The sequence below is a fragment of the Myotis daubentonii genome, chromosome 1, assembly GCF_963259705.1.
Source record: "Myotis daubentonii chromosome 1, mMyoDau2.1, whole genome shotgun sequence".
NCBI classification, from domain to species: Eukaryota; Metazoa; Chordata; class Mammalia; order Chiroptera; family Vespertilionidae; genus Myotis; species Myotis daubentonii.
This window is the reverse complement of record NC_081840.1, coordinates 176,868,283-176,885,915: the sequence shown is the minus strand read 5'-3', so window position 1 is coordinate 176,885,915 and position 17,633 is coordinate 176,868,283. Positions and strand designations below refer to the sequence as shown.

Genomic DNA, 17,633 nt, shown 5'->3' with positions numbered 1-17,633 from the left:
GGTGGGCAGCACAGTGTGAAGGGATGAATTCTGGAGTCAGATTGCCTTGTTTGGATCCTGGCTCCTCCACCCATTACCTGTAACCTTCAACTTGTTACTTGACCTTTCTGTGGTTCCAATTTTCCATCTGTAAACTGAGAAAAATAATATTGCCTATAGCAAAGGATTATAGTGATAAATAAATTATGTATAAAAATACTAAAAATGTGATTAGCATACAGTAAGTACTAGAATAATGGTGACTGTTATTTAATTAGTAATTGAATAAGTCACATTCTAAAAGGAAAACCCTAATGCAATGATCTATTTCATTAAACATAGACTGAATACTATTAATAGTATGTACTGGGTGCTGCTATAAACTGAATTTTTTCTTTGAGAAATTGGTGAACACCATTAACCAGTGGGAACAATGACATTATTTCTGTTCTAATCCGAACGTTTTGCTTTGTCCTAGTCCAATTGATCCTCCTCTGCATGCCCCACCCTCTTCTGGAATAGCGGTGTTACTTTGTTTTAGGGCCGAGTTTTTTGTCACTGCTTCTGCAAATGCTCCAAGTTCATTGTCAGTCCAATATTTATCAATTTCTAAGGCAACTTTGTTCTCCTTTAAAATGTCCTAGAAATGCATGCTCTTACTTAAAAAACAAAACTAACCTGGGAATGCTTTCATTTCTTTCAAACACGAGTAGTTTTTGCTTTTCTACCTTCTCTGTTGTTTCCTTTACAACAGTGGCAAAGACAAACCAATGCATTCCCTTTGTAGAGTACAATGAAGTATTTTATTGGGTTATGAACTAAAAAGAGATCCTTCATTGCTTAGCACTATGGCACTTTCAGCTTAAATATCATCAAACTGTACTTTATCTGCAATAGCTTACCTTACTTTTAGCCTCTTCACAATGCATATTTTTAGGCTACATAGTGATTGGGGAAATTTTTTTTTTTTTTAAGGATTAATGGATTTATTTCCTTATTAACATTCCATTATCCAATATTCAATCTAGATTCTAGAAACCAAATGTTCCCAAGTCCACAAACGCTTAAATAAACTTGAAAAAATATCTAAATAAAAATAGTTTATAATTAAGAGGGTCACCAACATTCTCTTTTCTCAGTGCCACAGATAGAAAGGCAATCAGCATTTTTTTTACATTCAGGCCCATGGGAAATACCAATGACACTGGCCACTTCAAGAATTTGGGATCTTAAGAGTTTTTGCATGAAATCTCAAAAAACTAATGACAGTGTAATTTCTAGCACCTATTCCCATACTTAGGTCAGACTGGAGCTGTAAGACAGCAGCCTCCAACTCTCCTTTCTTTTGTTGCTCCTGTGCCAGTAGTTCTTGAGTGTTCTGTATAGAACTGCGTAGGGGCAGGCAGTTTTGCTGCAAAATTTGTACCTGCTTGCATTCCACCTCCACTGCTGCCCCCATCTCTTGTATTTTGAGCAGCATGGCCGATCCAGAGTTCTCAAGGGAAGTCCTCAGGCACTTTTCCTGAGACAGCTGTCTCCGCAGCTCCTGAACTTTAAGGTTCATTTTATGCTTTGTGGTCTTCAGCTCCTCTTCCAAAATGGCTGCATTCTTCTTTGTCTCTGAGGCCATCTCCAGTGTGGGCATTGCTTATCTCTGTGAGCACCCTGGGGACATAGATCAAATCTGAATCAATTTATTATTGCTCATGTCTAGCAGAGTGTTTGCATTGGTGTGTTGAATTGAAGGGGTAACATAGGATGCTATGCCCTTGGTAACACCTATGGGTTACCCAGCCAGAATAGTACATTTTAATGGATTTGGCTCAGTATCATCAAAGGAAGTAGATCGGATGCAAAGGGTGAAGATGAATTTAAGAATATCAGAACTCAACCTCTCAAATTGGTTTCTAGCTCCTTAGGAAGAAGTGGCATACTTGTAGTAATTCTTGCTGCTATGGTGAGCAGGTGTTCTTAGTTTCAAAGGTCTTGCATATGTTAGTAGCTCCCATGGTTTCCATTCACAATTACTGTCTGTTTCACTCTCTTTAGGACCCTGTACTACTGTGCCTTATATATGGTGGCTCTTACTATTTTCTCCTGGAAAATTAGACTACATAATGCTTGAAAGCATTAACTTGGAAGTCAGTTAGGTCTGGATTTGTAAAGGTTCTTGGTGTAGTGTTCTATGAATATGAGAGAAATTGAGAAAGACTGCCTTTGTTATCAATTTATTCATCTAACAATTATGATAATACTAGAGCAGAGGATGCTCATTATTAAAGAAAATTTGACATAGAAAAAGGTCAGTTGACTTAAAAAAAGAACTTCATCTATAAGAATAAAAGTGCTATATGCTAATTAACCAGACAGCCAAACGACCTTCCGGACAACCTTCCAGACAAAGCCAGGTCTGCACTGGCTGAGCCCCTTGCACAAATTTCATGCATTGGGCCTCTAGTTTTATAATAATAAACAAGATTTTTTTATGACTTTCTCTTGAAATAAAGTTATGTAAATGAGCATATTTTGTCTAATATGAAACATTTCATATTTGTAACTATGTGCTACTGCTATTTTTGGAGCTGGGAAGAATATTTGAATGGGGATTAATCTTTCAGGTCAGTGTGTAAGTGAGTATTTTGTATTATCAAAGTCTTTGCTGCCCGAAGTGACCTTGTGGGCATAGAGATTTGGACAATAAATTTTCAAATTAAAAAGACTTGCCTGAAGTTATTGTGTGGACAAACTAATATGCAAAGAACACATTTTCCATAATGTTGGGTAAATGAGAGCCATTATGTAATAGTAAGCATGCATGTCCACTGGATCCAAAGACACTTATCTACCTAAGAAAAATGATGGCTTTAAAAAGTGTCTGCATTTTTAAGGCTTTAGAAATTGCATTTAGCTTTTCTGATTTAAAAAAAAACAACCTGTTTGTTTATGAAAAAGTTTGAATTTATTCATCAACACTACAAAAGTCAGTAACTCGTTACCTGAGCTGTTTATTGGTAATACCATTCCTACTCTCTCTCCCTCCTTCCATGGCCTGATTCCTTCCTCTCTCAATGTTCTCTCCCAAGGAAAACAGTTCAGGCACATGAGTCTTGGAAAATGCAAAGTACGATTGAAAATTGAGATTATTCGTGAGTCAGTGGTAAAAGTCTGATGAAAGTATGCACTGTCTACTTGTTGAAACTAGATGGGTTATGCAGGAAAAATGTGAGCACAACAACTCGCTTGTTTTCTAACTCCTGGCTCCATGTGGCAGACACATTCTTTCTTCATTCAGGTCTTTAATTATAATCCCCTACTTGACCTGTGCTTTCCTCCAGGTTTTGTTATAGTACCAGTAAGTATGTGGTAACTGATTGCATGTACTGGCAAGAGATCCTTAAAAATTAACTGGTAAAATAATTAGGGTTATAGTTCTTTGGTGTTGGTGGCTAGTCAGTCAAATATATAGATAATTTGAGTTCTCTTCCATTATATTCACACACAGTCCACAAGGGACAATATGCTAGTTTCTAGACCCTTGTCTCAGATTGTGAAAATTATATTTTTAAGACCAATGTACAGCAAGATGATCCAAGAGGCAAAGTGTATAATTTAATATTTGAATATTATCTTAATTTTGAATGACTAGTCTGAAGCTACATACTAAAAGACATGCTCTTTACTTCTTTTCCACTTAATATTATTCTTAGTTTTAATCATGTCAACAAATTTAAAAGTTAACTATGTACTCATCACCCATATTTAACAGAATTAACCTTTCTCTATATTTTCTTCAGATTACATTTTTGTAAAGGAATAAAATGTTACAAACACAGTGAAAGCTCGATCCTCTCCCCTCCTTTTCACATTCTAGTTAACTACTCCTGAAGTTCGTATGTTTAATATCCAGGCATACTTTTTTATATCTTTTTATATATATGTGTGTACCCCAAAACAACTAAATGTATGTTTTAAAAGTTTAATAAATTTCATCATGATCTATAACTCTTTTCAGAGTTTGCTTTTATCACTCAGCATTATGTTTTAAAATTTTACCAATGTTAATACATTTAAAATTTAGTTCACTAATTTTCAGTGCTTTATAATATTATATGACATAAAACCAGTCCTGTTATGAGACATTAAATTTTAATATTTTTAGAGTGTGGGAGAGGAAGCGGGGAGAGATATAGAGAGAGGCACAGAGAGAGAGACACACACACAGAGAAAAAAACATGCATTTGTTGCTTCACTTATTTGTGCATTCATTGGTTGACTCTTGTATGTGCTCTGACCAGAGTTCGAACCCACACTTTGGCATATTGGAATGGCACTTTAACCAACAGAGCTACCCCGCCAGGGCCAAGAGAGCTTAAATTATTGAATGCCTCCAAGTTTCAGGCATCATGATAGATATTTGATTTTTGTCTCAGGTTAAACCTTAATTGATGATATTTTACTGATTGATGAGGCTAGAATAAGAAAAATTTATTTATGTTTCTGCCCAGCAAAACCTATCATTTCTGAGCTTACTGAATGTCCTCTTAATCTGTTTGGAAACCAATAGTTCTTTCCCAAATGTGTCTATTTCCTGGAGCACTTTGGTAACTACTCCTACCAGAAGCCTGCTCGTTCTTCTAATATTCAAGCTGGACACCTGCTTCCCTAAGTTCACAAGTTTGTTAGGCATGTTTTCTATCTCCACATTATCACAGGCAACATTTTTTAAACAAGTATTTTACCACTACATGAAATTATTCTCTATTTTTTCTAGCCTCCTATAGTAGTTTATTGTCCTTCACTGCCTGATCTGAAAACCAGTGCTACATATAGTGGGGTTTTGGCATAACAGTACTTTAATTCTAGGTACCCATTTCTATATATGATCTTTTGCCAAAACATTGCATAACAATCCATCACAATGGTCAGTGTCATACCAATCATCAATCATTCTGCATTCACATTGGATTTTCACAGCTAGAGACTGGCTGCTCTAGTCTGGGTTTGGCTAAGCTGGATTGCAAACTGCAGGTTGAATCCAGTTCCGTTCCACATGCCTTTTTTTTCTTCCTTAGACCATGGACTCTTTGGGACTTGACCTTTTCTTGGTAATCACCGAAGCCCCAAAGAAATCAGTCAGTAAAACAAGAACACATGCATCATCTGTTTACATCACGTCTGTAATCATCCCATTGGTTAAAGCCTAATGTCAAGAGGCAGGAAAGGGTACCCAAAGTCTCATGGCAAATGATGTGCAGCAGAGGGAGGAGTAAAGGACTAAGAAAAATAATGTTATAGCCCACAGGAAGTAAGAATATTTTAATTGGATTGCCTCCTGTGTGCCTAATACTGCAGTAGGTGCTTTACATACACACACATAATCCTCCAGCCTCCATCATGAGCTATGTATCATTATCTCCATTTTTCAAACAAGAAAGCTAAGGCTTAGAAGAGGTAACTAATTTCCTTAGGAAGCAGAAAAACCAGGAATTGTATCCATAACTTTAGGTCTCCAGAATTATGCTCTTTCTTCCAAAAAACATACAACTTCAATTATTTCCCAAAATTTTAATGTAAAAAATTAGACATAGTCATAGAACATTAATACTACTACTAATAATAAATAGTAGTGCTCATTAGTATGTGTAATATGTATCCTTTAGAACCAGGTTACCCTCACTGCTTTTCTTGTGAGAAACACATAAGCATAATTATCCATTTGGGACCAAAGAAAATGAAGGCAGGAAGGACAAATGGACCCAACCTTAGAGTCAGAATAAGAAATCTGGATTTGCATTTTCTTTTTTAATGTTTTTCAAGCACGTAGCTGCCCCCTCTTCATTAAAATGTCAGTGGCAACACATATAATATTATTATATTGATGAAACGGGTGTGCATCAGTAAAGAACTCTGCCTTCCCTGTTCACAAAGGAGTCTTCAGGAAGAAAACAGAAAAAAACCTTAGGCCCCCAAATTTCCTCTTTGATAGGAATGAAATGATTAGTGATATGTTATAAACAAGAAAGCACAAAGCATGCTGATGGAACTGGAGCAGCGCGTGTTTATAGGCAACTCATCGGAGGTGTCTGATTAGATTAGCAAAGTGTATATGCCATGTTGGCTGCATGTTGGCACATTGTTCTGGTGGGGAAGGTCATTTAAAATATAGTATGCAGAGGTCGTTGAGATTGATTTCATGTGCTGCAGAACTCATGAACTATATGGAGCTGATGTAATCTGTTAGACTGCCAAATAGATACCTGTATACCTCTCACCTTCCTTGAAAGAGAAGATTCACACTCAGGTGCCTAAACTGTACTGGACTTTAGGATTAGCTTCTGTGATAACCACTGAATATACAAAATGTCAGAATCAGTACTGACATTGTTATGACTTCTGAGAAAATGGTAGAGTCATTGGAAATAAAAAAAAGTGTTACTGTGTATTTTGACAACATATTTCTTTCTCAATTAAGTACTTTCTTTTATGAGGAACCATTAAAGTGGAAAAATCACAGAAACTTAACTCTAATTTTAGAGAAAAATGAGGGATATTTCTTTGTATTTCCTTAAACAGAAAAGAGAGACCAAATAATGAGAAAATTTAATGCAAGCTGCCTTATAACTATCTGTGAAACGTGGAAGTAGAGAAAACAAAACTGAAGAGAAGACTAAAATCTGTCTTGGAGAAATGGATAATGTAGGAAGAAATTAAGAAAAAGTCTACTTTGGTGTCTAGTTCATCGTTTTATTTTGCAAAAGAAGACGTGTTATTTCCTGAGATGTGAAGCATCTGAACACACTTCATTTTGTCTCTAAAAAAGGGACAAACAACCTTATACAAGAAGAGAAATAACCATTTTCAAGCTGCCCTGGAGGACCTTTCAGGATAAATAATGTTCCAAAGTCCAACCTTCTATATCCATAATCGCTAAGCCATGACTCAACTTTAGCCAGCTTTATTCTGACCAACTGTAGAAGGTTGCACTGTATTGCTTTCAGAATAGCCCTAATTTCCTCAGGACCATCTATCTGGGGCCATCCAGGAGCCAGAATGCATGGTACACTGATTCTGAGCCTAGGCACCAACCTCAGAGCATATTATACACATTTGGTCAATTGCTCTCCATTATATAATGCTCAGGATGAACTTTCCATGTCTTGAAAGCACTTAAATATCACATTAACTCCTTTTGATAACATCAGATATTAGGGCAGCGGTTCTCAACCTGTGGGTTGCAACCCCTTTGGTGGTCGAATGACCCTTTCACAGGAGTAGCCTAAGACCATACTGCATACTGCATATCAGATATTTATATTACGATTCATAATAGTAACAACATTACAGTTATGAAGTAGCAATGAAAATAATGTTATGGTTGGGTCACAACATGAGGAACTGTATTTAAAGGGCCAGAAGGTTGAGAACCACTGTATTAGGAGATTAAACATCCCATATTACCCTGTTATTATTAAAAATTGCTAATAGATCCTATGATTAAGCTAGGCCATAAAGAGTGACATAGATACTTATTAACAGATTAGAGGTCCAGTGCACATAATTTGTGCACTTGGGGGGAGGAGGGGGTCCCTCAGCCCAGCCTGTGCCCTCTTGCAGTACAGGAGCCCTCAGGGGATGTCTGACTGACAGCTTAAACCCCCACCCCGCTTTTGGCTGAGCAGTGCTCCCCCTGTGGTAGCTCACTGACCACCCGGGGCAGCCCGTGTTGAGAGTCTGCCCCTGGGTGGTCAGGAATGTCATAGCAACTGGTCGTTCCGCCATTTGGTTGATTTGCATCTTAGCCTTTTATTATATACTAGGGGCCTGGTGCACGAAATTCATGCACTGGGTTGTGTGGCGGGGAGTGTCCCTCAGCCCAGCCTGCCCCCTCTCACATACTGGGAGCCCTCAGGCGTTGACCTCCATCACCCTCCAATCGCAGGATCGGCCCCTTGCCCAGGCCTGAGGCCTCTGGCCTAGGCGTCCGGCCCGGGCAGCGGGGACCCGCAGCTGCAGCGGCCCCACGATCATGGGCTTCGCTTTAGGCCCAGGCAAGGGACCCCTAGCTCCTGGGACTGCCAGCTTTGACCGTGCCCAGCTCCCATCGCTGGCTCCACCCCTACTTCCTGCTATCACTGGCCAGGGCGGAAAAGGCACCTGATTCTCCGATCATGGCTGGGGGGCAGGGCAAAGGCGGCCCAGCTCTTAGCTCCCCCCTGGGTTTCCGATCACTGTCAGTGGCAGGGGGCTTCTTCCTGCTTTCCCTTTTGCCTCACTGCATTGTGCCTACATATGCAAATTAACCGCCATCTTGTTGGCAGTTAACTGCCAATCTTAGTTGGCAGTTAATTTGCATATAGCCCTGATTAGCCAATGAAAAGGGTAGCTCGTACACAATTACCATTTTTCTCTTTTATTAGTGTTGATGATGGCTCTTCTTCCCATTGCAACATTGCTTTTATTGAAATGTAATTTGAAATGATCACATGTCTATATATAGCAACCCTATAAGAAAAAGACCTGTGAAAACGAACTTGTTACTGTATTAATTGTCAGGATGTTTATCACATTACAGTCCCATTCTCAAAAACACCCCACAGAAGAAACTTTTCTTAAGTTTCATTAAAGAAAAGAGAGTGTGATTTTTCTTTACATGACTATCAATTTGTATTTGCTTTACAGACACTATCAATTTTCTAAAATATTTACCCCTTGATTCAGGGTTAGTGCACAGGGTTAGTGCACAGGGCATGCAATGTATAGCATATGCTAATCTCCTTCATATTTCATTTTGTTTTTCTTTCCTCATTTTCTTTCCTCTCAGCCAACTTACCTTTATTTATTTTACTTTGCTCTATTTTTTAATCTTTAAAATAAATCTTACATTAAACTCTCCTTAAAACAAAGAAAGGTAAAAATTAATTTTATCACTGATTACTGGAAGAAATCATAATCACTGAGATAGATTTTCTTGACATTCAGTAATTTAATATGCTGCCCACCTGAACAGAAGTAAATGAAGCTCACCAGGGCACCATTGTGCAGAGCTTGCTGCTTGTCTGGTCTGCATATTGTGGGTGCCAGAATCTTCTCCCCAGTTCTCAGTTAACTCAAGATGTGTGTCATAGCTCATAGCCATCTTTACAATTGCTAGATGCTATTATTGATAACAAAAACATTGAGAATATATAAACCCATGATGGAGAATAAACTATGTTGTAATTACGAAATTTTAAGCAAATATAAACTTGTTGAGAGCAGACCAGTGATTACACAGCTTCTAGCATTGATTGCCAATTAACAGTTAATGTGAGAATCCTTCTCACAAGGAATTCGTGGAAATCATAGTCAGTTGAGAGGACCCATTTTATTAGTCAACATGTATTTTTAATTTGTGTAAACATATAAAACTATGTGGTCATTGGAAGTATTGTTTATATTATTAGTGGTCATTGAGAGTATTGTTTATATTATTTATATTGGAAACATAATTATTAGAGTATCTATTCAAGACAATGTCTTTTACTGATTTGGGGCAAAATCTAGTTTGTGTCTTTGTGTTTCTCTAATGCTGGAAGGGTGGGTGTTTGAATTATGTGCTCAGAGCAGATCAGGCTCACAGGACACACAGAGTTTGAGTAACCACAAACTGCTATATTTAAAAGAAGAGACATTTTTATGTCTTTTCTGCATCATTGATTTCTTTGTCTTATTTTCCAGCATGAAAGGCATATTTAAAATAATGGATTTGAAGTTATCGTAGCAACAGCTTTCCTGAAATTTCCAAGTAATGTGATCAGAATGGCTGTAGGCAATCTGAAATTGTTTGTTTTTGTAACATTTGAACTATGAAAAAAATTAATCTTAACAGTTTGTAATGATGCCTTATAACTCTCTTATTTATAATTTTTTAGATATTTCTCATGTTTGAGGCCACTTGATATCATTGCCTCCAGTCCTCTTGTTGGCCATGCCTTTTTGTAAATGTTAAGGCCTAGAAAGATAGATGTTATAGAAGGTATTAAGAATTTTTTTTTTTTTTTGGTCTTTTAGTCTCCATTTTGCAAAGGCTGCCTGTTTGTGTTTTTACTCCCTTTTAGAAAGAAATTCTTTTTCTGTGAATCTCAAATTATAAAAAGCAAACCTGTGCATTTATTTACATACCAATGAGTTATTGGAAAACATAAAAATTTTTCATGTATCTACATATCTGTGTTAAATATATCAATTTTAAATGAAATATTTATATAGCGACTTGTTAAATCTATTCTGTATATAGGAACATCTAGATGTTTTTAACTTTTTAAAGCAAAATTTTAAATGTTCAAAAGAGTATAGAGTGAAATATTTCTCAGCCAACTTTCCTCTCAGAGACAACCCCTGTTAGTACTTACTTACGTATCCTTCTGGAGCTAGTCAGTGTGCACACAGACATACATGTTTGTTTTTCCTCTTTTTTATAAAGATGCAGCAAACTACAGATTTTATTCTTTACCTTGTTTTTATTTTCCATAAAAATATGTCTTTGATTTTGTGTATATCTATCTATTAGGTATCTATCTATCTATCTATCTATCTATCTATCTATTTATTGATCTATCTTTCTCCTTACAAGGGCCTTCATCATTTCTATAGCTGCTACATAACATTTTATTATGTAGATGTACCCTAATTTTATCAGCCCTGTCATGATGAGCATTTTGATTTTTTGCAATATTCTGTTATTACAAATGATACTTTTGCATCATTTTGCACATGTAAAATGTATTACTTAGATAAATTCCTAAAAATGGAAAGTAATTTTTAATATGATAGATTTTTGCAAATTGTCACCTGTAGGGATTTTGCCAATTTTTACATTACCATTAGCCATGTATATGAGTATTTTTATTCATACCCTCTATAACATTGTGTGTTGTCCCACTTTTTATTTTTGGAAATTTGATTGATGGAAAAATATTTAAGCCATTTTTTATATTTTATTATAAATGAGATTAAACATTTTTTGCATGTTTGCACATTTAATTTTCTTTAAAATATTCATTTTTACTTTATTTCTAGGAACTTTTACTACATTAAGAAAATGAGCCTTTTTCTATGATACCTATTGCTAATATATTTTCTATTTTTTTTTCTTTGACAGTTTATTCTGTCTATCACACACATACATGTGTATGGTGAGTGTATATGTGTGTGTACTATCTCTATATGTATATATGAAGGAGATATACAAATATTGGTGGTGTTTCTAGAGTTGAAATTTTCATTTTTTTCCTCTTTTTTGTGGATTCTGAGTTTGTATCATAGCTGGGAAGGTCTTTCACATTCTGAAATTATTAAAAGATGTTTTTCACAGTTTCTTCTAGTACTTTTATGTTTTCTTTTCCACTTTAACTTCATTGATCCATCTGGTAAAAGATGTAAGACTACATGTTGCTTTTTCTGTATAAAGTACATAATAAGCTTGTCTAATTGGGGGGAAATATCCCAAGAAGTTAAATTTCTGCATTGACTTAGTAAAAACTGACATTTTTAGCCTTTTCCCGTGGAAGCCACTGAGTTGAGAGGAGTGTGGCCTTCTCCCCACACCACGGTGTGTGTTCATCCATTGGTATCAGTGTACACAGAGCCTGCTGTGTTCAAGACTCCCATTCGACCAGATATTGTGAACTTTGTTTGCACCAACTTGCACACACAAAAAAATAGCTCTTTGCGGCAGTGAAGTGGCAGGTCATCAAACCAATGCTGAGTCTTGGGGTACTGGCAGAGCTGTGGCTCGAATTCCCAGAGTTCATGGTGGTGAGATTCATCGTTATGGCCAATGGGACGTGTGTGGTGGGGGTCACATGTTTGCACCAACCAAAACCTGGAACCATTTGCACCGCAGAGTGAACACAACACAGAAGTGATACACATCTGCTCTGCCCCGGCTGCCTCAGCCCTACCAGCACTAGTCATGTCTAAAGGTTATCAAATTGAGGAAGATTCTGAGTGTCCTTTGGTAGTTAAAGATAAAGTTGAGGGCTACAAGAAAACCAAGGAGGCTGTTATGCTTCTTAAGAAACTTAAGGCCTGGAATGATATAAAAAAGGTCTCTGCCCCTCCGTGAATGAGAGCTGGCAAGGGCAAAAGAGAAACCATATTTGTATCCAGTGCAGGGGACTTTGCATCATCTCATCTATAAGGAAGACACTGTTATCATCAAAGCCTTCAGAAACATCCCTGGAATTACTCTGCTTGATGTGAGCAAACTGAACATTTTGAAACTTGCTCCTGGTGGATGTGCGGGCTGAGTCTGCATTTGGATTGAAGGTGCTTTCCTTATGACACCTGGAGTAAAGCTGCCTCCCTCAAGAGTAACTACCACCTTCCCATGCACAAGATGCCCAATACAGACATGAGCAGAATGTTGAAAAGCCCAGAGACCCAAAGAGCCCACCAAGCACCACACAATTAGGTTCATCACAGAGTCCTGAAGAAGAATCCACTGGAAAGTCTGAGGATCATGTTGAAGCTAAGCCCCTATAAACCCCAGCCCATGTGCCGGAACCCCATTCTTCTCCAGGACAAGAACCACAGCTCGGGCTGGATAAAGCAGCAGCAGCGCTAGAAGCCAAAGCAGATGAGAAGGGGGTTCCAGGCAAGAAGTCTGTGGTAGGGACAGAAGGAAAGAAGGCTGTATTTGTGCATGTAGTAAAATAAAATTTTATTTAGTTAAGCCACTGAGATTTACTGTTTATTTCAGAAGCCAGTTAATGCTGACTACATTGGGAAGGTAAACTCTACTCAAGGCCTAATTCAGGAATATAGGCTTCTTCTATTTTCTATTTCCATCATCTTAGGGCATGGGTTGTCATTTTTTTTTTTTTTTTTTTTTTTTTTACTGTACAGGGCCAGACAGTGAATATTTTAAGCTTTGCTGACCATGCAATCTCTATTGCAGTTACTCAATAATTGTTTTAGCTTGAAAACAACCACAGACAATACGTAAATGAGAAAGCATGGCTGGGCAATAAAACCTAATTAACAACAGTTGGGGGCCAAATCTGGCCCATGAGCCATAGTTTGCCAACTCCCATTCTCAGGCCTCAGAATGCTACACTGGATTTTCTGTATCCAGCAGGCAGATGCGGGAAGAAAGAACCAAGATGACTTGGAATGTTTTTATTAGACAGACTTGGAATTAGTACACCTCACTTCTGCTCCTGTTTTGCTTTATAGAACTCAATTATATGGCCATACCTATTGGGAACTGTAGCTTGTATATGTACACAAGAAAAGTAAGAAAAATAGGTATGGTGATCATCCAGCTGTTTCTACTATATTTTGCTTGACAACCTTTAGAAGAATAATTTATTTTGTATAATTACATTGGCTACCATCACTAGAAATGTGAACAAAAGTGGTGATAATGAAAAGGCTTTCATTGTCTCTGATTTTAATGACCTGCTATGATTTGCATTAATCTTGATAACTAGGTTTAAGTGCAAAATATATTTTTATCATGTTATGGAAGAGTTTATATTCTTTGTGTGGGGCGCAGTTACGGTGTTTTGGCCAGGTTCAAGCTTCGGACTAATGAAAGGACAGGGTCCTCTCATTGCCACGTGCAAGTCCCAGCTGGAGGGCAGGGCCCTCCCAGCACAATCATAGCCAATGGCTGTGGTTGTAAGCTTGAACCTATGGTCCAAACACGTAGCCCCACGTGCCTTGTGATAGAGTTCGGGTGCATGTAGTTGAGTAGGGTTGGAACTCATGAGAATGCTGTGAACAACTTGATCACGCCCCTACTTTGCCTCGTGGCATCTGCTATAAAATAAAGACACGGCTTGTGGGCGCTGGCGCTGTCTCCTCATCAGGGAGCAGCGTCCCACCGAGACTCAGCTTTCATTCTCTTGTCTGTCTTTTCTCAATCCTTTCACCCGCTCCGCGCCCCCCCCCCCCCCCCCCCCCACTCAGGATCACCTTTGGCTGTGCTGGCGTGGCACACTTTGTATTTGTATTCTACAACAAATTTGTATTTCTACTATTTATAAAAGGGTCTGTTTTGGTACAATCTATGAGCTAAGAATAGTTTTTATGTTTTTAAAGGATTGTAAAAATAAGAAAAGAGTGTGAAACAAAGCCTTATGTCACCCACAAGTCTTAAAATATTTGCCATCTGATTTTTTAGAGAAAACATTTGTTGACTCTTGCTCTAGAAAAGTACTATTCAAAGTGTAATGTAGAGACCAGTAGAATCAGCAACACCTAGAATTTCAACACTGTTAACATTTGGGGCCAGATAATTCTATGTTGTAGGGACTGTCCGGTGTGTGGTACGGTGTTTAGCAGCATCTCTAGCCTCTACCTCCCACACCATCGCTACAACAAAAAAATAATTGCCAAACATTGACAAGTGGCCTTGCTGGGCAGAAGCTCCACCTGTTGAGAACCACTGATATAGAAACGTGGTCGGAATACAAATTCATGGCCTCATCCCAGACGTACTGGCTCAGAATCTCTGGGATTGGGGTCAGCCATCTGTGCTTTAACAAGCTTTCCAAATGATTCTTATAGACACTAAAGTTAGGGAACCGCTTTGGAACCATCTTTAGGATGACTTGTATAACCATGAGGTACTATTGTCATGGTAGCATTCTGACAGCTTTCTTTATATTTTCTATGTAAAGGAGTGGTTAAAATTTTCTATTGTTTCTTGTGGCATTTGACAAATTATATTATCTAGAATATTAATCACATTATCCAGATTTTAAAATATATTTTCATAAAGCTAAGCTAAGTAATTTATCATGGATCTCCCCCCCTTCATTTAGCTAATGGTTTATTTTATTGCTACTTCCAATAATGATTTCAATGAATTTTATCTAATAATTTTTTAGTGTTTTGCTAGTTCATTTATTTCAACTTGTATTTTTATTCATTCCTCAATTTTGCTTTTCTTGGGTTTTGGTGCTATACTTTTTCAAAGTTTTTTTATATGTAATTGTTTATTTTAATTTTGTTGTTTTTACATAAATATTTAAAGTAGAATTATTCTTCAAGACTCTACCAGGTCTCTGGTCTCGTATATAGCCATGTGTCTTATAAAATTTGGCTTATATTACTATTTATAAGAATGAGAAAATACATATTGGGAGACAATTAGCAGTTTCACCTACAAGACTGGCCTTCTGTAGAGAAAGTTTTTCTTGTCCTAAGCTAAGTGTCACATAACTGGGGGGCTGGGAACATGTGTTACCTGAAGAATTGCCATCTTTTATTGGGACAGGAGGCATGTTCTTGCGTCTCTAAGGTGCAAGGCCTCAGAGTTGCATCTCACTGGATTTTACATAATGAGAGAACCTAAGGTATGTTACACAAGTTGTTAAAGGATGTACAAAATGAAAACATCTCTGTGGTCTCACTGTGTTTTCAAGCTTTAACACATATATACACAATAGGGAGTGAGGGTTCAATTTTTCACTCACAGGTATGCAGCCCAACTGCCAAGTGTGCATTAATTAATAGCAAATTAATGTCTAATAGCAATGTCCAATATAATACTTGCCTCTCCCAGCTCCATTTAGCTTTGCAACTGCAATTACCTTGCTCTTTATATTTCTTCACAGCATAAGGGTGTCATTTGGAGGTTTATAAATGTTTTAGAATATCAGGAGATAAAATTAGATTTTGTTTTCTCTGGTGAGATAACAGATGTTTTAAGATGCTAATTATTCTAGGAACAGTATCATTTACTTGGGGTATATTAAACTCATTAAAATTTTTCCCTTTTGGTTTTGCTCCAATGGATAGCATTCCCCCCACCTTTTATATGTGTGTTTGGCTAAAGGAAAAATAATAATGAGCACACTTGTCTAGTACCTACTGTTTTCAGTTTCCAGTAAAATTTGGCCATTAAAATGCTTAGTGTATGTCTACATACAGTGTTACCGCACTGCCCATATGGAAATCTTGGCACTCCTCTTATTAACAGTTTATCTGACTGGCTGTGTTTTCCTTTGCTTTTCTCACTGTCTGGCATTTCTTTGGCTGCTTCTCTGAGTCTCTTTTTCTCTTGATGTGTCTTTTTGGTTATCTGTTGATCTAATGATAAATTGCACACATATGGAAGGCATATATTGGAATTTTTAAAATGTTACCCAGTATAGAAGATTTTGGACAAATTAGTATGTGGTCTAGTCTTTCCTTAATAAGTATTTACTCGGTATCTTCTATTAGTATAGAACTGTGCTACCATGTGTTTAAATTGGGCAATTTCTTATAACTCAAGGCATCTGCAAAGTTCTAAAATTTTAATGCAATTTGCTCCTTGAACTGACCTCTCTATTTATTTTGCCTTATGTGAAATATACGATTTCTTGCCCAAAAGTTCCTCTAGCAGAATGTATTTACAACCACTGGCTTCTTACCTATTTACCTTATTCCACTTCTCACTCACCAAGATCTAGGGAGGTAGAATGTAATTTTAGTTTAAGACCATAGTTTTTATTTCCTTTTAATTAACAATTATAAATCAACAGTTCAAAAAATACTTTTGGAATAGGTGTAATTTTTTATGTATTTCCTAAAATATTTTTGGGAGCCTTTCCTTCTTTCTAAAGTTCCTTCTTTCTAAAGTTAAGTTCTAAGTTTCATTAGATTTAATTGGCAACTAGATGCTTCTGGTTTGGGCCCTTACAAATCAACTTGATTTTGTGCCGGGAGCCGGTCCATCCTTGCTGTTTCAAGGGACCTGGCATATATAGCATACGGTTCTTAAATATGTTTGCTCACCTTCTTGGCTCTGTGTTTTAACAAAGGTCACCTCTCCGAGAAAGGTTGAATCCTCAGGTAGGGATTTTCCCCTGAAGTTAGGGAGGGAATAAAACCTCTTAACTAAGTGCCAGGTGGGTAATTAATCATTTTAACTACGAACAATCATGCTTAAGCTACATAATCTTTACTCCCTGGAATGGAGATAAGAAACACCCTAACCTTTGGAATAGAGATTGATAGGATTGGAATCAACTGGTATAAATACAGATGCAACAAGACAACAACAGACAAAATTCAGAAGACAGAACCTATGCGGAACCTGGAGATGGAGGAGCTTCACTGGAGAGAACATGGCAAGGGATCCTAGACTGAACCTGACTGCAGAGGTTGGCAAGAGAGCCTGACTAGAACCTGGTGACTGAACCTGGCTGGAGAACCTAGCAGGAGAACATGGACACAGAACCTCTCTGGAGATCCAGACCAGAACTTGGCTGAGATCCTGGCTGGAGATCCTGGCTAGGCTACTGATCAACTGAACGTTGTCTCCGTGTCATTCCTTCTTCGCCGACTCCGTCCACGCCTTTGGGGACCCCTGGACCCGCTGGGGTTGGACCCCGGCAATTTTGTTTTCTTTGATTTTTTTATAGATAGGTCTTTAATTTTTCCCTCAGCTACATACTGCAAAAAAAATTCATCCTTCTGAAGATATAGATTGCTATTTTTATGATTTCTTTGGCTTAAGTGACTTGACATTATACTTGAATGTAATTGTGCAACTGATATTTTGCATGTAGTCATTAGCAGTCTAAATAAGAAATGAAAAAATTGCACAAGTGGTTTGGTTCCCTTCCAGTCAGTAAGCTTTGCATATTGATGTACTTACTATGAAATGGAGAAAT

General features: G+C 37.5%; 1 protein-coding gene and 1 pseudogene across 3 annotated transcripts in view; both read left to right on the top strand.

The window, feature by feature from the left end:
- Window positions 1-17,633, top strand: part of ARHGAP24 (Rho GTPase activating protein 24) — a 542,367-nt gene that overhangs the window by 180,682 nt on the left and 344,052 nt on the right. The gene's annotated exons all lie outside the window — the stretch shown is intronic.
- On the top strand, window positions 10,610-12,895 carry LOC132216749 (large ribosomal subunit protein uL4-like; annotated as a pseudogene).